Source organism: Bos mutus, chromosome 1, assembly GCF_027580195.1.
Source record: "Bos mutus isolate GX-2022 chromosome 1, NWIPB_WYAK_1.1, whole genome shotgun sequence".
Lineage (NCBI taxonomy): Eukaryota > Metazoa > Chordata > Mammalia > Artiodactyla > Bovidae > Bos > Bos mutus.
In genome coordinates, this window is record NC_091617.1 from 57,043,084 (window position 1) to 57,064,775 (window position 21,692).

The 21,692-nt window shown below is 48.8% G+C and overlaps 1 protein-coding gene across 10 annotated transcripts in view; it reads left to right on the plus strand.

Moving 5' to 3' along the window:
* The first annotated feature begins 704 nt into the window (after positions 1-704).
* BOC (BOC cell adhesion associated, oncogene regulated) overlaps positions 705-21,692 on the plus strand; it is an 80,572-nt gene continuing 59,584 nt past the window's right edge. For 3 of the 10 annotated variants that reach the window (XM_070369390.1, XM_070369360.1, XM_070369383.1), the window contains exons 1-3: positions 714-1,677; positions 2,173-2,238; positions 5,763-5,854. The gene's annotated coding sequence lies outside the window, so the exon portion shown is untranslated. Of the gene's footprint in view, positions 1,678-2,172; positions 2,239-5,762; positions 5,855-21,692 lie in introns of all 10 variants that reach the window. The other 7 variants (XM_070369377.1, XM_070369354.1, XM_070369368.1 and 4 more) reach the window with 4 other exon arrangements.

Below are 21,692 nucleotides of genomic sequence, written 5' to 3' on the forward strand. Positions count from 1 at the left end.
TCTCAGAGTCACACGGTGACCCCTGCCTGGGGGGGGGGCAGTGCTCCTGCCACACAGGCTGCAGCACTTTCATTTGCCCCACTCGAGGCCTGCCTGACCAACTTTCAGAACAGTTTTCTTCCCACCTTGGCACAAACTCCAGGTTCACTTTGAACAAATGTCTGCCTTAACCCCTCTGGGTTTCGGTTTCCTCTAACTGCAGTGTAAGGGTATGAACTGGATGACCCTTCACGATCTCTGTTCCATCCCTTACAGATTAAGAAGACCCCATCTGCCCCAACTCAAAGCATATTTTACTCCTCAATACCCTGCAAAAGTCGTTTTTAAAATGTGGCCCAGGACCCACAGCATCAGCATCACCTGAGAACTTAATAGAAGTGCAAATTCTTGGGCCCACCCCAGACCCTGCCACCTCAGAAATACTGCAGGGCTCAGCAAGGTTTCAATAAGCCTACAGGGGGTTCTGATGTAGCTCAAGTTTGAGAGCTGATACTCTGAGTGTTATCTGCCCAACACTAAAGGGAGGGCTTAACACACGCACACAAGGAGGTAACCAACTCCTCTGCAGCCGCTCCCCCTCCCTGACCTCAGCTCTCTCATCCTTTTCCTCAAGCTTCCACCCTGGGATGATGAATGGAGGTCAGGGCAGGGCGCTGTAAACCGAGGACGCGGCAAACTCTCTCTCCCCCGACCCACCGGGTAGGTCAAGGGAGGTAGCACTGGGGCTTCGGTTTCCTTATAATTTTCTTGACAGCTGCTGCCCCATTTGGGGGTAGAGGGTAGGGGAGCATTTAATAACAAAGTCTACTTTTAATGATTTATGCAATCGTTTGTTTGCAGAATGAAGGAGACCATTAAGAAGGGCGGGGATGGGTATCATAAAAAGACCTGGGGAGAAGAGACAGGCGAGGGGAGAGGATAGTGTAGGCGAGCTAGGGTCTGAGGTGAAGCTAAAGAGAAAGTGGGGGTTCAGGGGAGCCGTGGGTGTGGGAGAAAGTTAGAAGACTTTGCTTTTGGCATGGGAAAGAAAGAGAAGTTGGGGGAAAGCACGGGATTCAGGCGCAACAGAAAGAAAATGAGTATTAGGAGAAAAAGTGAGTTTGGGGAGACTTTTTTTCTTCCAGCTTCCTTTCCAAGACTTTCTTGGCTCCACTTTGCTCCTCCCCTCCTCCCCGCCTCCTCTGCTCCCCCTCCCCCGCGCGCGGTAATGGGAGGCTCCTAGGCAGGAGAAGCAAAAGAAGGAATTGTTTGCGAGTTCAGTCATCCAAAAAAGCTTCTTCCATATGGAGGGACGGGGTGCGCAGGGCGCGGCGTTCCCTGCCTTGTCCTCCTGCTGCCACCGCCGCGGCCGCAGCTCCCTGCCGCGGGGACCCTGAGCCCCGGCCCGCCCGTGTCAGCTGCCGCGAGCGTACACTCACACACGCGCGCACACACTCACACTCACGCCCGCCGCAGCCACACGCGCCCGCACGCGCCCCCCCCTCTCCGGCCGGCAACTTCTCCGTCCGAGGCTCCTTTGTTGCTCCCACTGCGGCCGTCCTCCTGTTTTGTGTGTCCCTGGGTGTCACTGAGCGGGTTGTGTGTCCTTGCGGCCCCGGGCTGTGTGGCTCTCTCCGCGCCCACGGCGCTGGCCCCCGGACCCCGGCTCGCCCTTCCTAGGAGCCGGCTGCACCAGAGGTGAGTCACGTCGCTGAAGTTTGTTTTCTTTTCATAAAAAGTTGTGTTTGTTGGTTTGGGGAGGGGAGGGGGCGGGTTGGCGGCCGCAGGCCGAGCGATGCCGAGGAAGCGCCGGCGGGTGGCTGATGGGGACGCGCCGGCGGCGGGAGCGGTCCGAGCGCTCTGCCCGCGGGCTCCGGCGGGGGGCTGCGGCCCAGGCTGGCTGCGGGGTGCCGGGCTGCCGTCTCCGGGCCCGGGAGCGCTGCGTCTCGTTCCCTGCGGGCACGGTCTGGCTGATCATTCCCGGAAGCTTCCCTTGTGGGAGAAGGGCCGGGACAGCCTCCCAAACTTCCCCCGAAGGTTGACACCAGTTCCAGGCTCAGAGCGCAGCAGGGCCGTGGGGAGAAGCCCACATGAAGCCTGCAAATACACAAAACTATCGCACGCCCCTTTGGCCTCTTAGTGGGGTCGGAGTTTACCGTCTTGGCGTTTAAAAAAAAATTTTTTTTTTTTTAGATAGACTGAACGGACTGGGAGTAAAACAGCGCCAGGAAAACATACCCCGCTGGAAAGGTGGAAGGGGTGAGGCTGAAGTGGGGGTGTTCAGAGGTGTCTGTGGGCTTGGAGCAGCGTGCGGTCAAATGTGTGTGTGTGTGTATGTGTGTTTTCTAGTACAACGTCCTCCTGGGGTTGTGCTCTTGCGGGGGTTTGTTTGTGTAACTGTGAGAGGTGGGGAAATGATCCCTTGGAACAAGTGGGAAGGGGCTGTGGGGAAGGGCAGGAAACCCAAGAAGAATTTTCTCCTGGATTTTTGAAGGCTCTGCTTAACTTTCAGGATGCCAGTGTTCGTTTGCTCTTCCAGATGGTAGGAGAATTGGGGGTTGGGGGGTGGGGAGAGAACTGGAGGAGATTAAGGAGCCCTGGGGATTTGTTTGCTTGGTTTTGTTTTGGGGATGGGGTTACAGTGGCAGGGTTGCTTGGAAGGTTGTGTGCCTCCAGAGATGTGGCAGTAGAGCTAAGAATACCCAAACCACACACCAGCAATCCTAAACAGGCACTTTCTGGGTGTGGTGGGGTATTCTGCCGCTCCCCCATCCCTTCTCAGCAAGCTCAGATGGGTTCCAATAAGTTTTTGACCCGGAGTTACCTCTTTGAATGAACTGAGTGAAAAGTATGTTTTGGTTTCAGGCCCTTGTGCCACCTCCAGGTGCCCTGTACCCAGCTCACATTCATCACCTAGATCTTTGTTACCCAGAACTTGGCGAACATTGGCCGGTGAATGAATGAAATTTTCAAAATTCTTGAATGCACACACATTTCTGATTTATTCCACAATTGGGCCTGCAGGCAGCCCAGCCCTGTCATGGTTTGTCATCCCTTTGGATATAGCCAATAAATCAGTCTTCATTTTCTCAAGGGCAGCATGAAACAGTCTCCTTGGACTAAGGTGGGGGCTCAGGCTCCCAAACATCTGTGTGACCTGTTTTCTGAACTCAAAGTGAATCTGAGGCAAGAGTTTGACCATTTTGAGGTGTGTAACAGGTTTCCCAGGAACGTTTCTGAGGTCTTATAATTGGTACTTTTTAATGGTTTCATAATTGAAACCCAGAAGGTTCCCATGGTAATCCTGAAGCACCTTGGGGTCCCTGGGACGGAGATGGGGGGAGGTGGGGGAACAGCACTGGAGTTACGGTTTTCCTGCGGCATGAGTGTTTGAGTGAGTGTATGGAAAATGAAAGAAGTAGGAGTTGCTGCTTTGCTGACATTTCCTGCCCACACTTATTGCTCAGAGCTTGGCTCTTTAAAAAGCTGGAAGCCGTCTACACCTATAAAAGCTGAGGGTTGAGACACTGTCTTGTTCATCCTCTGTTAAGAGATCTCAGAAGAGTAACATTACAAGACACATTTTCTCAGGAGAAATCGCCCAAGCCACAGCGTTGGCTTTACTGGGGAGAGGAAGTTGATAGAAGCCAGGATAGTTGGTTCCTTGACCACAGCTGGGATGGGAAAGGGGGGAACAGAGAGCACCCTGCTTAGCTGTTGATTGGTTGGTCAACTTGTGTTAAGAGGGTAATTTATATTCTTTACCCTCCTCCAAATGGGTCCAGAAATTTTCCTTTCTTTGAAATGCTCTTTCAAATGTTTGGGCTTCTAGTTCTCTTCAGCAGCTTACCTGTGGTTTCCATACCCTAAGAAGGAGTAAGAGATTTTACTCGTGGAATAATTCAGTGGACTTTGCCAGGGATCCCCAGGGTATAAGCTGGGATGGTGAGACGTGAACCTGGTGGTCATAGTCTTCCATGGGACCCTGGGGATCTGAGTTCAGCTTTTGACAAAGTCCCCAGGATGGTTAAGAAATAAGAGTTTTTTCTTCCGTATCTTTTAACCAAGTGGGAAGAAGCTGAAGAGGATCCAAGTGTACCAGATAATTGCTTCCAGTATTTTCTGACCTCTGAGTAAGAAAGTATTAACCTGGCACCAGGAGATATTGTACATTGGGAGTTTGCTTTCTTTCCTCCAAATTCCAAGCCTCCTTGCTATCTAGGAAAATAAGGTGGGCGTAGGAATGGGAATTGGGGAGGGAGAGAAATGCAAGTGATTCATTACAGTTTTTAAAATGTATTTACTTTAACATATGGAACTTCTTGTCATCTCCATGCTTTGATTCAGCAAGCCATTTAGCAGGGGTTTCTAGTATATCAGACCCCACCCAGACTGGGAGCTTGTTTGTCCCTGAATAGGCTTTCTTAGTCAAAGGATGGTTCTCCAAAATACTACCCCCCCCATTTTTATTTATTGTACAAGCATCTACTAATAATAAAATGTGTTTTAAAATTACTCATATGCCTGTACTATAACACAACTGTTTCTGTTCATCCATGTGCATACAGACTTTTCACATAGCTGCAATAAAAGTGTAGACTCTGTAGTCAGACAGGCCTGAAGTGTCTCTATACTTTTGACCAAAGGCTCGTAGAGAACAGGTATGTCCCCTTTGCTATTGCTGGGAACAAGCTAAATGCTGAAAGTGCTCCCACATGGAGCCTTTACATGTAATATTTTCATTTATGAGGCTGAATCAAATGTTTGGGGCTGGAGGGTGCGATGGAAGATGGTGTTTGTTTTTAATCTAGAAATCCATGTTTACAAAAAGCCTTCATAAATTGGGCTCTAGCCTCCTTGGAGCCCTCAGGGTTGGAAATGGGTAGAGAAGGGGAGGTGGAATCAGGAAGTAAGGCTTAAAGGATCCATCTCAAGTGGCACTGCCCTGAGGATTAGGAAACTTGGATGGGAGCCCTGGCTGTGCTGTGGACTCTATTCACGCTGACTCCATCCACCGAACCGATCGATTCCTGTGTCTCCATCACTACTGTCAGCTCCTCCCTAAGCTTGCCGGTCTCTCCTGCCCTTCCCTTTATCCTTCCATCCCACCGTCTTTTCCTTTCCTGCTACCACCATGCTTCTGCATGCCCTGGACAGTTGTGCTGACATATGGCTGGACTCCCCACTGTCTACCCAATGCCCCTGCATGCCCACCCCCTGCCACCACCCGCCACCACCCATCCTTCATCAGTCCCATAAACAAATCATCACTCTAAGTTTACAATCTAAATTTCTTAGCCCTGTCACATGTGGCTGTGTCTCATGATGATTACCTTGATAGAACCCTTCTACTCCAGCCTGACCCATCTGTGAGATGACCCTTGATTTTGCTGTGTGTGGGGGTCATTCCTCACCTGCTGCCCTTCCACCCCCAACCCCTTCCCCGTTAGCCCACCTTACTTTGTATGAGGGCTGCTCATAGTGTGTTCTTAACAGATATTTGGTAAATATTGGTGAAAACGGTAATGGTTTTGTAAGATCAATGACTGCTTTCAATGTAATCCTTGTTCTTCATCCATTGTTTATTCCATTTCTAGCAAAGGGCCAGGTACCTGGAGATGTAAGGAAGCCTATGATTTAGAAAAAACTGCCTTTTCTCCGTGTTCTTATTTGTAAAATGGATTAATAAGGAATTAGTCTGGTTTATAGCAATGCACCTTATAAAAAGCAAATACTTTCAAAGTGTTTGTTTATTTTGTTTGAGACACTTTCTTTTTCCTCAGGCGCAGAACAAACTTCCTGGAACCCATGACCCATGAAGGCTTGTCAACATTCACACTGTCCGAGGCTGTCAGCGATGAAATAGAAGAAGCAGGTGAGCTTTTCTGCCCACAGTCTAATATGTCTGGCTGCTTGGGTCGGTCATATTTTCATAGTTTGTGTTGCCACGTGAGGATAGACTGTTTCTCACCTTTCAGTATTGGAAGGGTCCAGTTTTCAGTGGAATCTTGACAAAACAGGTTGGTTCAGCTCAGATACTCTTGTAGTCAGAGCTTCTTTTCCCTCGGGTGACCAAGTGGACTCTCCTTTCCTGAGCCAAATTCTGTTCAACCTGTTGGATGTAAACCATTTACTATGGATTTGGAGTCACACTGCTGTGGAAAAGTCCTGCTTGGGTGTGGATGAGGAAAGCCCTGTGTTCATGCATCTACCAATGGTATTACAGCAAATGCCTTCTGGTCTGGTGTACCGGGCAGTGTTTATCTCACAAAACCTAGAGGGATTCCATGTCGTTCCATCTTCCATCTTTATTCCATCTTCTAAAATTAAGTTAGGAAATAGTTTGTCTTTTCCTAATGGAGAATTTGGCCTTATCTTCAAAGAAGGTCTTTGATGTTTGGGACAGAGTTATTGGGCAGTAAGAGTTTTGAAATCACAGGAGAAAGATGAGAGCCAGTGATTCACAATCAACTTACCTTGCTTGCCAGAGAAAATGTTGAGAAAAGTCTCAACTACTTCTCCTGGTTAATAACAGGAAAGTACATAATATGGGTTGAATTTAAAAAAAAATCATCTAAAAGGAGCTGAGCAGCAGAAAATACAGCAAAGAAATGCTTATGCGCCTCCAAACTGAGTTTGGACACAGCAGTGGACAAGATGAGGGTGATGACTCGTGTGTTGGTTGTAGCCTTCATCCTTTCAACACGTTTTTTATTGAATGCCCGGACTAATACCAGAGCCCGCACCTTCCAGAATTCCATGACTGCAGGGAAGGGACATGCAGGCACAGCAATGCAGACTCCAGTGTGAAAGTTCTTGGGCTGGATCGTGAAGCAAGGCTTCTCGAGTGGGGAGAGCTAGTATCTCAGGCTGTCCTAGAAGTCAAGGTGGGGCTGGCAGGACTGAAACATCCTTCCTGCAAATGTACTTTTCCTCAGAGGATAGCTGAAGAATTCTTTTTTTTTTTTTTTGAAGAATTCTCAAGACAGGGTATTTCAAGTTCGGAGTTGTTTTTTTTTTTTTTAATTTTAGTAAAGTTAAAAACTGGAATCTCTGCATTGAATACAGAATCTCAGAAATGTGAGTCTTTGACCATGTTCTAAAAGCGGTGACTGATAGCTTTCAGGGGGCAAAGGAGAAACACATGATTGTGTTTTCTTTCTCATCCCATCAGATTTTAGCTGTGAATGTGCAGATTTTAGCAGAAACATGTGCCTGAATTCATCTTTTCACTTTTCAGTTTTGTTTGCCCTTTGTTCTACTGTCTAGGGTAGCTTTGCTTAGTTCCAAAGTCATTCCCAGAGTAGGAAGTGAAGAGATGTTTATTTTAGGGACACAGATAAGTTCCTGGGCTCTCCATTTGCCCAGGACCCTCCTTGACTGCTAAGAGGTAGCTTAGACAGGATGGGAGCTCCAGGTAAGAGGAGGAGGGTGTGTGGAACCAGCTGACCTTGGAGGTTCCCTTGCCCAGGCCTGGCTGAAATTGGACTCTTAAAGGGACAACTCCCTCACTTTTCCTGGCCTGCCAATATTTTTCCAGAATAGTCCCAGCCAAGTGGGTTTACTAGCCTGAACTTACCTAACATTACAATCCCAGCAGGTTTATTAGGTGTGGGTCACAGTTAATTGGAGAGGAAAATTTGGGGGTTCTGAGTTTATTACTTTTCTGTGAAAGCAGAAGTTGCTCTTAATTACTTCACAAAGCATCTCCCCCACTTTTCAGTCTGATGACTATCATCCCACAGAAGTGTGACGGGAGCGTGTACTTTTTTACACACCTGTGCTCACGTGAGGAGGATTTCGTCATGTAGTCAGTCAACACAGTACCTGCTTTTGCAAGTGAGACCATTGAGTGATGGAAATTCATGACTGTTTACTTCTGTCATTATGAATAGATGTTTTGTAGTGAACAAGTTACATAAAAATCCGCTGTGTCACAGCCAAGAGGTAGAGTCTAATGGCTCTTCCATTGCGCAGGCCTGCCAAGCAGTCACCTGCAGCTCTTCCTGGACGGCGTTGGTGGTCTCATCGTCGTGACGACCGCATCAGCGCCAGGTGAAAGCCCCACAGTCGGGTGCCTTGTGTTCTGTAGGCTTCTGTTCCAGAGGCGCGGGCTGGGGAATCAGGCCCGGCTTTCGCCTGCCTGGACGGTGGCAGCTTGCCAGCACGTTTCACTGGGTGGTCTTCAACAATGGAAGAGAGTAGGGGTGGGGAGCTCAGCTCTCCTACCCAACGGGGAACAAGAAGGTTGGCAGCCAATTCCCTGTCACTGAGACACCACAGAGGTCTTGAGTGTGGGTGAAAAGAACGGAACAGGTTGCTGAAGGCAGTATTCTGATGGAGTTCATCTTTGTTCCCCTGATTTTACAAACAAAGCGTTGCGTACTTGTGGAGATGCTCCCTTAAGAGGGCGAGCATACGTGAGCAGCAGGCGCCCTTCCTTCAGGGCAAGAGGGAAGAAACATTCCCCATTCGGGGAATCATCTATGGACCTCAAGGGCAGGCTGAGACTGGCAGATCCCAGAGCCAAAGAGGCAGCCTTGCCTGCCTCCATCCTCCTTCTGGTGATGTGGAGAACAAGACCTGCCATTTAGTGAGACCTGCTGCGCACCAGGGTGCTGTGCTGAGTCCTGTGAGCACAGTCCTGTGAGCACTGTCCCGCAACCCCCAGCAGTCCTGTGAAGATGGGCAGCATGATCCTACTCGGCAGATAAGGGAGCTGAAGCCTAAATGACTGTAGAGACCTGTTGCGGTCTCACAGCTGGTAACTGGCAGAGCCAAGATTGCACGGCTGGGCTGCTAACTCCAAAACTCAGGCTTTGAGAAGAAAAAAAAAAAAGTATCCAGACAATCACTCTCTCTAAGCAGAGCTCTCTTAGCTTGGGAAAACTGTTTCTTTTGTAGCTAACAAAGTGCAAGGGGCAGGTGGCGGCCTTTGTGAGACTTGCCTTAAGAGACAGGAATTGAAAACTGGGGCCACAAATGAAAGGTCCCAACTGGCTTCGCAGCAGTCGAGGCATGAGGGGAGCCGGGTCCTGAGACCCAGCTGAGGTCCAGCTCCTCAGGCAGTGCTGAAAGCTGCTGCTCTCTTGGGTCTCTTCTTGGAATGTGTCTCCCGGCTTTTCTCCCTCTGGGACATTATCTGAACTGGCTGTCTGAGTCTCTGCTTCCACTGCAGGTGCCAGCTGAATCCACGGGCTCCTCGGATCTCTGCAAGTCTGATCAAGTAGGCCCTCTGGGCCTCGGTGGGGTGAAGGGGGAAAGGAGTTTTGCCCAGCAGATACTTTTCCTGGTCAGAAGTGGCAGCTTGTGCAGAAAAATACCCTGGGGAAGGAAGTAGCAACTTTAACAGACAGGTAACTGACAGGAGATGGTACCTGCCAGGCAAATACTCACAGAGCAGTCAGCAGAAAGAATTCTACAGGCTGTTACCTGCAGAGTGAAACTGACTCTCCCTACTGGCTTCAGAGAGCTGGGAGATTTGCCTGTGATGAGCCTGCAGTTGCCCTCGGTTCCTTGTTTTTCTGTAACAAATGTGGAAAATCTGAAGCCAGGATGTTCTGGCTTTATGTGTGTGTGTGTGTATGGGGAGGTGCGGGGATGGGGTTCAGGACACCTGGGTTTAAGATATAATTATGTGACCAACTAGTTGGATAACCAAGAGGAAATCGTGGGAACTCTGAGCCTTTATTACCTCATCCTTACAAGGTGCCTTCTCGGGGCTCTATAAGGATGCAGAGAAATGCACAAAGGAACGCTTTTGATGCAGAAGGTTCTACTCACCTAAAAGCCTCTGGCATCTATGCTCACCCAAGATGAGTTAAGAGAAAAGACACTTGAGGGCACAGGCAGAGGTCAGAGTCTGGGCCAAGGGCTGTGTCTGCTTCTGTGGCTATGTTTGTTTTGTTTTGTTTTCTTTTATTTTTTATTGGAGTATAGTTGATTTAGCATAGTGGACTTCCCTGGTGGCTTAGACGGTAAAGAATCAGCCTGCAATGCAGGAGACCTGAGTTTGATCCCTGGATCAGGAACATCCCCTGGAGAAGGGAATGGCAGCCGACTCCAGTATTCTTTCCTGGAGAATTCCATGGACTGGCTGGTGATCATGGAGTCACAAAGCCCCTGGGTTCACAAAGAATTGGACATGACTGAGCAACTAACACTTTCAACACAATTTTCAAAGTTGATTTGCAGTATTGTATTAGTTAGTGGCACCCCACTCCAGTACTCTTGCCTGGAAAATCCCATGGTTGGAGGAGCCTGGTAGGCTGCAATCCATGGGGTCACTGAGAGTCGGACACGACTGAGCGACTTCACTTTCACTTTTCACTTTCATCCATTGGAGAAGGAAATGGCAACTCACTCCAGTGTTCTTGCCTAGAGAATCCCTGGGACGGGGGAGCCTGGTGGTCGGCCATCTATGGGGTCACACAGAGTCGGACACAACTGAAGTGACTTAGCAAAGTGAATTAATTCTTTTCCCATGTTGGCCATTACAAAGTATTGAGTAACAGTTCCCTGTGCTATATAGTAGGTTCTTATTAAGTATCTTTTATATATATGCTTAGTCGCTCAGTTGCATCCAACTCTTGGCGACCCTGTGGACTGTAGCGCACCATGCTTCTACGTCCATGGGATTCTCCAGGCAAGAATATTGCAGTGGGTAGTCATTCCCTTCTCCAGGGACTCTTTCTGACCCAGAGATAGATCCTGAAACTCCTCTATTGCAGGCAGATTCCTTACCATCTGAGCCACCAGGGAAGCCCGCTTTGTATATAGTGTACATGTATCAATCCCAGTCTCCCAATTTCCCCCTTTCCCCCTTATCCCCTGGTAACCATAAATGTGTTTTCTGTGTCTGTGACTCTACTTCTGTTTTGTAAATAAGTTCATTTGTACCTTTTTTAAAAATAGATTCCACATATGAGTGTATTTGTTTTCTAAGAGTGGGGGCCTGAACTGAAGGCAGTTAGGTCCTGTTGCCAGACAAGCTGCTTTTCCCTCTCTTGTGGGAAAAGACAGTGAAGGTCTCAGGATCTAGCAGGAGTTGAGAGAAGAAAAGATTTCATGTCAAGAAGATCCTGAGAGAGGAAGGAACAGAGGAGTCTGAGGAGTGTCAGGGGGACCCCACCTGAGAGAACAGAGGCTTGGAGTGAATCGTATTAGACAGAGGTGCAGAAGAAAGATGATATTTGCAGGAGTCAGCAGTGTTCCTGGGGCCACTTCCAGGTTGGAGACTGAGTGGCATCCTGTTTAAGGATGAGCTTTGGGACCAGACAGGCTCAGGTTTGTACCTGACTTTGCCAGTTGCTGGGCTAGTCACCTAAACTCTGAAAACCTAGGTTCTTAAAGTGGTTGCAAAAAGGCAGCAAGATACTGCATATACAGCACACAAAATGCACTGTGAACGTTCACAGAAGGTGGCTGTTAATAAGAAAGGAAACAAAAACAGATTGGAAGAAGTGTTCTTGCTGAATGGGGCAGCTGGGAAGATGAGTAGGTAGATGATGTACTGAACCCCATGGGACCCCATAGAACCCCACTGGCTCAAGGCTATATAGTGATGAGGGAATGAGAAGATGGTGAAAGTGAGGAGTCCACAATGGGGCAAGGCCCCAGCCCAGGTGTACCCGTCTATACCAGTCCTCAGGCCTGGTCACTGAGGAAACAGCTTCCACCCAGCCTCTCCTTTGCCTCTTCCCTGATTCAGCACATTGCATTCTACTGGTTAGGCCCCAGACTTGAGCGTCCCCTTTGACTCTGTTCTTTCTCTCATACTCCGCTGTAAGTTGGCAAATGATCTTGGCTTTGCTTCTAAGATGTATTTAGAATCCTGCAACTTCACACCATTCTTGTCTTCCATCAACATTTGCTTACCTTGTCTGTTGGGATATCTTCCTAAGTGTTCTCCCTGCCTCACTCACCCCTGACCTCCCTGCCCATAGTCTATCCTTCATAGAAAAGTCAGTGTCAGCTTGCAAAAGAGGAGCCAGGCGAGGTCACTTCTCTGCTCACCACTCTCTGTTGTTGTATTCAGAGAAAACTCCACACACCATCACGCCCTCCACATACCCTAACCCTAGCCTGTTGCATCTGTGACGTGAGGAGCACAGGATGAATTTGAGAGTAGTTCGGTTCCCCACACGTGGGGGCCTGGTGGGAGTCAGGCCCTCTGCTAGGCACAGAGGAAGCAGGCATGGTCTCTGCAGTGGCAGAGTTGACAGCCTGCAAGTGCAAGGAAGAGCAGGTTTGGATGTCTGCCCATGAGGGGGTAGATCTGACTTCATCTTAGTCATTTCTGACTTGGTTCTAGATTTAGAAATTAAGGAAGAGTAAAAATAGGGACTAGTATCCCAAGAGGTCTCATGCTGACAATAAATGTGCTTGAGAAATTACACTACTGAGATCCCTAGACCCAACATCTACAGCATCTCAGGGAGCTGGGAATGGTCCAGGGCTTCCCCTCCAGATTTTTTTAACTTAAGAAGAAATTAATAGCCTTAAAAAAAATAAAAAGCGGTTTAGGTTAATAATAAAAAATTAAGTGAAAATTACAGGGAGTTGCCACATACCCTCAACTCCCGCCAATTGCTCCTATTACTAACATCTTACATTGGTGTAATGCATTTGTTACAATTGATGAGTCAGTGTTGACACATCATTATTAAAGTCCATAGTTTACATTGAGACTCATTTTTTGGTATACAATGTATGGTTTTGACAAATGCATAATGACACATGTCCACCATTATTACGGTGTCAGACAGAATAATAGTTTTTCCTGCCTAAAAATCCCCTGTGCTCCACCTCTTTGGCCTTCCTTCCTTTTCTCTCCCAATTGCTGGTAACCACTGCGCTTTCTACAGTCTTCGTAGCTCATTTCCAGAATGTCTGGTAGTTGGCATCACAAGGACATGTAGTCCAGACTGGCTTCTTTCACTTAGCCATCTCCTTCAGTCATTTTTAAGCATGGCCTTCTCTGAACATGCGCCCCTCCTACCCCATCCATCTGGGGTACAAGGTGCTGATGAAGGGCGGGCTCACAGCCGGTGCTGAGACCACCTGCGCAGAACCCAGGGGTCTACAGTGCTGCCGCTCTGTCGTTGCCCACGGAACAGCCTGGCGCTGGTGCTACTGGAGTTCAGCCCAGGCTGGGAAGCTGTCAGTTGCTGCCTGTGTTTTGGTTCCACATCTGGAAATATCAGCTGAGCAGACCTTCCGTCCCACTCTTAAGTAGAGAGACAGGAGGAGCCTGCATCAGGCTGTTTGACTTCCTTCTCAGGAGTTTGTTTTACTTGCGCTGGAGCTTCGGAGGAGCCGCGGGGAAGTGACCCTCCGGGGCAAGCGGGGCAGGCCGCACTCCTTCACACCTCATCCGGCAGCCCCACAGCTCCCTCGGCCTCTGAGGGCGCTGCCCCAGCCCCAGCGTGTCTGCCGAGTCCTGAGGGGGATCCAGCACCGGGGCTGGTTTTTGGTCGTTCAGGAGGAAGAATGATCCGGCACAAAACTGAGCGAAAGCATTTTCCCTGCCAAGAGGTGCTTCGTTCTGCAGTCACCCTCAAAAGCAAATGAGGATGTCTTGGGAGTGTGGTGGCAGGAACCCCAGTTTTCAGTGTCCTCACCAGTCACTTGATAGCAAGGCTCTCTGGGGATGGGGGTAATGATGGATTTTATAACAGGAGCAGAGAAAGGGGCTCTTCCAACCCTGCTCCGCCTCAGGACCACAGAGGAAAGGGCAGTGCGTATGAATGGGGCCCCTGGGCCATCTGGTTGAACCAGGCTGAAAACTACTAACCAGGCAGGGGTAAATGGAGAGGGAGCCAACCCTGGGGAGCAGGGACTGAAACTCAGACCCCAGCTTTCATTGCTCCCGGTGTGGAGTACACACAGAGCCAAAGCCAGCTGGTACCTTCTCACTTCAAAGGACACCAGGCAGGTGCCTCAGAATTCAGTACACAGGAAAAAGAAGACATGGCCTCGGAAAGTCAGCTCTCACACTGTAGAAACTCCACGCCCGTGACCTCAATTCTTCCCACCTCCTCCTCTGGCTTGCTCTTTGCTGAGCCCACCCTCCCATCTGCAGCCTGCCATTCAGTGTTCTTCCTACTTGTACCCCGTGGAAGTGGAGACTAATAGTACTTGTCCAGGTTTGTTACCAAGAGGGTGAACACTAGTGTAGTGGAGCGTTTCAGTTCAGTTCAGTTCAGTCGCTCAGTCGTGTCCAACTCTTTGCGACCCCATGAATGGCAGCATGCCAGGCCTCCCTGTCTATCACCAACTGCCGGAGTTCACTCACACTCACGTCCATTGAGTCGGTGATGCCATCCAGCCATCTCATCCTCTGTTGTCCCCTTCTCCTCCTGCCCCCAATCCCTCCCAGCATCAGAGTCTTTTCCAGTGAGTTTAGTGCTCCTGAAACTCTTCAGAGATGAATTCTCTACAGACAAGCTGTTCTTGCTTTTGTTGTTTGGGAATCAGGGTGGTGCACCCTGCCCCCTCTTGTCTTCTTGGGTCTCCCTCCAGTGCCTGGAAGGCTATAACTGATTATTGACCATTGACACATGGGAGGCTTGGCCCTTGTCTCAGTTTGCCTGTGGAGGCTGAGGACAGGAAACTGGTAAACACGTGAGGGTGAGACCTGCTGCTACTGCTGCTAAGTTGCTTCAATTGTGTCCGACTCTGTGCGACCCAATAGATGGAAGCCCACCAGGCTTCCCTGTCCCTGGGATTCTCCAGGCAAGAACACTGGAGTGGGTTGCCATTTCCTTCTCCAATGCATGAAAGTGAAAAGTGAAAGTGAAGTCGCTCAGTCCTGTCCGACTCTTCTCAACCCCATGGACTGCAGCCTACCAGGCTCCTCCATCCATGGGATTTTCCAGGCAAGAGTACTGGAGTGGGGTGCCATCGCCTTCTCCAGGGTGAGACCTGTTTCCTACCAAATCCAGCCTTCACTCCTGAGTCACCCCCTCACATGCTGTCCCCCTGGGAGGTACAGCGAGAGCCCTGATGCTGTATCCCAGACCAGCTTCTGTAGGTGCAGCCAGGCAGGGGCCTTATCTGCTAAACCGAAAGATAAATACATGATCTGACAAAGCATTTGGCGGGGTGCGGGGGGCTTTTTTCCCCCCTGATTTTTTGGTGAAAAAAAAATCTCAAAAGCACTGAGTTTATAAATATCTTGTGATATTTTAAAACACACCCTTTAGCACAAGGAATGGCATTCTGTACTGTGGGGGCCATGCCAGGACCTCCCCATGGCATGGTCCCTGTTAGAGTAGGTTATGCCGGAAGGTGTGGTGTGGGCCTCGCCACGTGAGGCTCCAGTGAATGCTGGTGGAAGGAAGTCTCCAGGGCGGTCTGAGTCCTCTATTGCAGTTTCTCTCCAGAAAAAAGCCTGTGGGAACTAGGGCAGGGTCCCAATTTTACTTACCACTGCCATCCTCCCCTCTCTCAACAAAGTCTCCATGGCCGCGGAATAGGGTGGCTCTTGAACTGCTGAGTTCTACAGCTTTCAAAGTCAGGAGGTAAGAGGACCAGCCCGACCCACCATGATAGGCAGACAGAACTCATTTTCCCCACACAAGGAGGCTAATCAAAGTGCTGGCACTGACGCCCATGGTCCAGACGGGGTAATGAGAGTGAGGCTTTGTTTCTTTGAAACTCAGTCAAGATGAGGTGTGAGACCCTTCCCTGGGCGGGGGGTTCTGACCTGTCTCCCACCCTCTGAAACTCACGATGCCCTCTTCATCCGGCCTCCCTTCAGTCACTGAGGTTTTGCACTGAGCTGCTTCTCCAAAGACCCAGCAGTAAACCTTGTTGAGAGCAGCGCTATTTGTGCCTCCAGGCATCTTCCACATGGCCCCAAAGACATGTTCTTAACCATTTAAGAATGGCCTTTCAATTGATCAGCCAACAGATTATTGAGCACCATGCCTGGGGCCCTTAAGATGCTTAAAACCCAGACTCTGAATATTTCCCAAATCCAAGCAAGAGGTCATTGAACCGCATTATCTACCTTCTCTCGTTGGAAGAGCTCTTGAGTCAGAAGGGGTGCTAGATGTCACCATTATTGCCATCATGATTATTACTACTTTGGCTTTTGAGATAAGCTGCTGGTTTATAATTCTTTCCCAAGAAAGGGGTGGGACTGCCTCTTTGGCCCAACACTGGGGAGCCTTTGAAGACTGAAGAGGGGTATACTGCCCTCCATTACTGGAACTTGGATGCTCGTGGAAACCTGCCTGACAGTGCTGTTTGGCTTAATTGAGGTGATAAGGGGGACAGCAGGGGAAGGGTGTCCTGGAAGTTGGTGAAGAACTGAGAAGGTTTGGGACAATCTTGATCTAGTCATCCTATAGAAAAAGCAAGTTTTAGTATTATTTAAAAACTCAATACACAAGAGCAGAAAGAAGAGAATCATGAACCCCGTGTACCCATCATCCAGATGCAACAATTTTCAAGACAAACAGAAGAGGTTTGTTTTGTTTTTTTTTTAATCTTTGTTCTCATTATTCTGCCCTGTGGGCAGATAGGGCAACCACAAGGGTCCCCGTTCCAAAAGCAGTGTGTGATCCAGTCTCCCCATGCCCTCCTAATAAGGGCATGTAAAGGAAAGAACACCAGTCCAGGGCACTCGGGTTTGAGTCTCAGTTGCTCCATGCTGCTCTGAGATGTTTGTGTGTCTCCTTTACCAGATGCTGAGTTCTTAGAGAAAGCTTGGACTTTATCTTTGGATCCACAGAGCTTAATACTGAATGCGCACTCAACACATGTTGACTGATAAGCAATCAATACATGTTGCCTTGTGTAAGGAAGGGGTTGTATAAGTCAGGATGTGTTCCATCCGGACATTGTAAGTGATGTGAGTACTTAGTTCACCATTTGGGGAGGAAAGAGGGCAGTTGATGGGGTTTCAGATCAGATCAGTCGATCAGTCCTGTCTGACTCTTTGCGACCCCATGAATCGCAGCACGCCAGGCCTCCCTGTCCATCATCAACTCCTGGAGTTCACTCAGACTCACGTCCATGGAGTCAGTGATGCCATCCAGCCATCTCATCCTCTGTCGTCCCCTTCTCCTCTTGCCCCCAATCCCTCCCAGCATCAGAGTCTTTTCCAATGAGTCAACTCTTCGCATGAGGTGGCCAAAGTACTGGAGTTTCAGCTTTAGCATCATTCCTTCCAAAGAAATCCCAGGGCTGATCTCCTTCAGAATGGACTGGTTGGATCTCCTTGCAGTCCAAGGGACTCTCAAGAGTCTTCTCCAACACCACAGTTCAAAAGCATCAATTCTTCGGCACTCAGCCTTTCACAGTCCAACTCTCACATCCATACATGACTACAGGAAAAACCATAGCCTTGACTAGACGAACCTTTGTTGGCAAAGTAATGTCTCTGCTTTTGAACATGCTATCTAGGTTGGTCATAACTTTCCTTCCAAGGAGTAAGCGTCTTTTAATTTCATGGCTGCAATCACCATCTGCAGCTATTTTGGAGCCCAGAAAAATAAAGTCTGCCACTGTTTCCACTGTTTCCCCATCTATTTCCCATGAAGTGATGGGACTGGATGCCATGATCTTCGTTTTCTGAATGTTGAGCTTTAAGCCAACTTTTTCACTCTCCTCTTTCACTTTCATCAAGAGGCTTTTGAGTTCCTCTTCACTTTCTGCCATAAGGGTGGTGTCATCTGCATATCTGAGGTTATTGATATTTCTCCTGGCAATCTTGATTCCAGCTTGTGTTTCTTCCAGTCGAGCGTTTCTTATGATGTACTCTGCATATAAGTTAAATAAACAGGGTGACAATATACAGCCTTGACGAACTCCTTTTCCTATTTGGAACCAGTCTGTTGTTCCACGTCCAGGTCTAACTGTTGCTTCCTGACCTGCATATAGGTTTCTCAAGAGGCAGGTCAGGTGGTCTGGTATTCCCATCTCTTGAAGAATTTTCCACAGTTTATTGTGATCCACACAGTCAAAGGCTTTGGCATAGTCAATAAAGCAGAAATAGATGCTTTTCTGGAACTCTCTTGCTTTTTCCATGATCCAGCGGATGTTGGCAATTTGATCTCTGGTTCCTCTGCCTTTTCTAAAACCAGCTTGAACATCAGGAAGTTCCCGGTTCACATATTGCTGAAGCCTGGCTTGGAGAATTTTGAGCATTACTTTACTAGAGTGTGAGATGAGTGCAATTGTGCAGTAGTTTGAGCATTCTTTGGCATTGCCTTTCTTTGGGATTGGAATGAAAACTGACCTTTTCCAGTTCTGTGGCCACTGCTGAGTTTTCCAAATTTGCTGGCATATTGAGTGCAGTACTTTCAGGGCATCATCTTTCAGGATTTGGAATAGCTCAACTGGACTTCCATCACCTCCACTAGCTTTGTTCGCAGTGATGCTTTCTAAGGCCCACTTGACTTCACATTCCAGGATGTCTGGCTCTAGGTCAGTGATCACACTATCATGAGTATCTGGGTCGTGAAGATTTTTTTTTGTACAGTTCTTCTGTGTATTCTTGCCATCTCTTCTTAATATCTTCTGCTTCTGTTAGGTCCATACCATTTCTGTCCTTCATCAAGCCCATCTTTGCATGAAATGTTCGTTTGGTATCTCTGATTTTCTTGAAGAGATCCCTAGTCTTTCCCATTCTGTTGTTTTCCTCTATTTCTTTGCATTGATCGCTGAAGAAGGCTTTCTTATCTCTTCTTGCTATTCTTTGGAACTCTGCATTCAGATGTTTATATCTTTCCTTTTCTCCTTTGCTCTTTGCTTCTCTTCTTTTCACAGGTATTTGTAGGCCTCCCCAGACAGCCATTTTGCTTTTTTGCATTTCTTTTCCATGAGGATGGTCTTGATCCCTGTCTCCTGTACAGTGTCACGAACCTCATTCCATAGTTCATCAGGCACTCTATCAGATCTAGACCCTTAAATCTATTTCTCACTTCCACTGTATAATCATAAGGGATTTGATTTAGGTCATACCTGAATGGTCTAGTGGTTTTCCCTACTTTCTTCAATTTAAGTCTGAATTTGGCAATAAGGAGTTCACGATCTGAGCCACAGTCAGCTCCTGGTCTTGTTTTTGCTGACTGTATAGAGCTTCTCCATCTTTGGCTGCAAAGAATATAATCAATCTGATTTTGGTGTTGACCATCTGGTGATGTCCATGCATAGAGTCTTCTCTTGTGTTGTTGGAAGAGAGTGTTTGTTATGACCAGTGCGTTTTCTTGGCAAAACTCTATTAGTCTTTGCCCTGCTTCATTCCGTATTCCAAGGCCAAATTTGCCTGTTAGTCAAGGTGTTTCTTGACTTCCTACTTTTGCTTTCCAGTCCCCTATAATAAAAAGGACATCTTTTTTGGGTGTTAGTTCTAAAAGGTCTTGTAAGTCTTCATAGAACCGTTCAACTTCAGCTTCTTCAGCGTTACTGGTTGGGGCATAGACTTGGATTACTGTGATATTGAATGGTTTGCCTTGGAAACGAACAGAGATAACTTGGAAACGAACTGCATTTTGGACTCTTTTGTTGACTATGATGGCCACTCCATTTCTTCTGAGGGATTCCTGCCCGCAGTAGTAGATATAATGGTCATCTGAGTTAAATTCACCCATTCCAGACCATTTCAGTTCGCTGATTCCTAGAATGTCGACATTCACTCTTGCCATCTCTTGTTTGACCACTTCCAGTTTGCCTTGATTCATGGACCTGACATTCCAGGTTCCTATGCAATATTGCTCTTTACAGCATCGGACCTTGCTTCTATCACCAGTCACATCCACAGCTGGGTATTCTTTTTGCTTTGGCTCCATCCCTTCATTCTTTCTGGAGTTATTTCTCCACTGATCTCCAGTAGCATATGAGTCACCTACTGACCTGGGGAGTTTCTCTTTCAGTATCCTATCATTTTGGCTTTTCATACTGTTTATGGGGTTCTCAAGGCAAGAATACTGAAGTGGTTTGCCATTCCCTTCTCCAGTGGACCACATTCTGTCAGATCTCTCCACCATGACCCGCCCATCTTGGGTTGCCCCACAGGCATGGCTTAGTTTCATTGAGTTAGACAAGGCTGTGGTCCTAGTGTGATTAGATTGACTAGTTTTCTGTGAGTATGGTTTCAGTGTGTTTGCCCTCTGATGCCCTCTTGCAACACCTACCATCTTACTTGGGTTTCTCTTACCTCGGGTGTAGGGTATCTCTTCACGGCTGCTACAGCAGAGCGCAGCCATTGCTCCTTACCTTGGACGAGGGGTATCTCCTCACTGCTGCCTTTCCTGACCTTCAACGTGGGATAGCTCCTCCTTGGACGTGGGGTTGGTCCTCCCGGCCACCGCCCCTGGCCTCGGGCGAGGGGTTGCTCCTCCCGGCAGCAGCCCTTGGCCTCTGGCGTGGGGGCATGGGGTATCTCCTCCCAGCCGCTGCCCCTGACCTCCGACGAGGGGTAACTCCTCTCGTCGCTGCCCCTGACCTTGGACGTGGGGTAACTCTTCTCGTCGCTGCCCCTGACCTCAGACACTGGGTATCCCCTCTTGGCTGCCCCCCCCGACCTCAGACGCGGGGTAACTCCTCTCGTTACTGCCCCTGACCTCAGGAGGTCAGCCAAAGGTACCTTCTTCCCCGACCACCTCTTCCGCCGCAGCAGAGATCGCAGAGGTGGGCCGACGACCCGGTGTGCCTTGAGAACCCCATGAACAGTATGAACAGTATGATGGGGTTTAGAGTTGAGTAAATCCCAGGGACGGGGGAACCTGGTGGGCTGCCATATATGGGGTCGCACAGAGTCGGACACGACTGAAGTGACTTAGCATAAAGTGAGTGAAAGTGTTAGTCGTGTCTGACTGTTTGTGACCTCCATGGACTGTAGCCCTCCAAGCTCCTCTGCCTGGATTGTCCAGGCAAGAATACTGGAGTGGGTTGCATTCCCTTCTCCAGGGGATCTTCCTCACCCAGGGACTGAACCTGGGTTTCCTGCCTTGCAGGCAGATTCTTTACCATTTGAGCCACCAAGTTGAGTCAGGGGCTGTTATCTGAACCCTGGGGGATCATGAATGGGTGAAGGATCAGGTGTGATTGTTCTATAGTACAGGGGCTCCTGGTTTTGCCCAGAAGGAAGAAGTCAGCAGCAAGAGAAAAAGGAGAGAGCTGGATTGGAGCTCTGCCTGGCCCCCAGGTTCAGGCGTCTGCAGGCCAGAGTGTCAGGGGATAGGAGTCTAAGCATGGCGACTCCAGCTCCAGCCCCGTTTTTCTGGGTGGCCACAAGCAGTCTGCAAGCCGCCTGCACCACCAGGGCTCAGAAGCACTGTTTTATTCATTGGGGAGTTGGCAAGAAGCCGGCCCGTCCAAGTTTGAGGACCAGAGTCTGCTTCTGGCCTGTGGAGTGCTGCGCAGCTCAGCTGCTCTCTGGCCCCCCTGGGCAGGGGTGGGGTGGTGTGAAACGGGTATTGGAGCCACTAGAGGCGTGACCCTGGGTGTTTACCAACAGGGGACTCAGGCAAGGGTGTTCCAGGCCCACACAGACCCCAGGGAGGTCTCAAGCCCTGGCTTTCATCAGTGACCTACCCCTCCCCTTCCCCGCCTGGTCTTTTTCAGTTTAAACTTCCAGCTCTGTCCTCCCCTCCCATACACGCATGATGTGTATGTGAGTGTTTCAATTTTTATTCTTGGCAGAAGTTAAGACACAAAATGAATTTGGAAGGAGATGAAACCAGTCTGGGTATATGCCG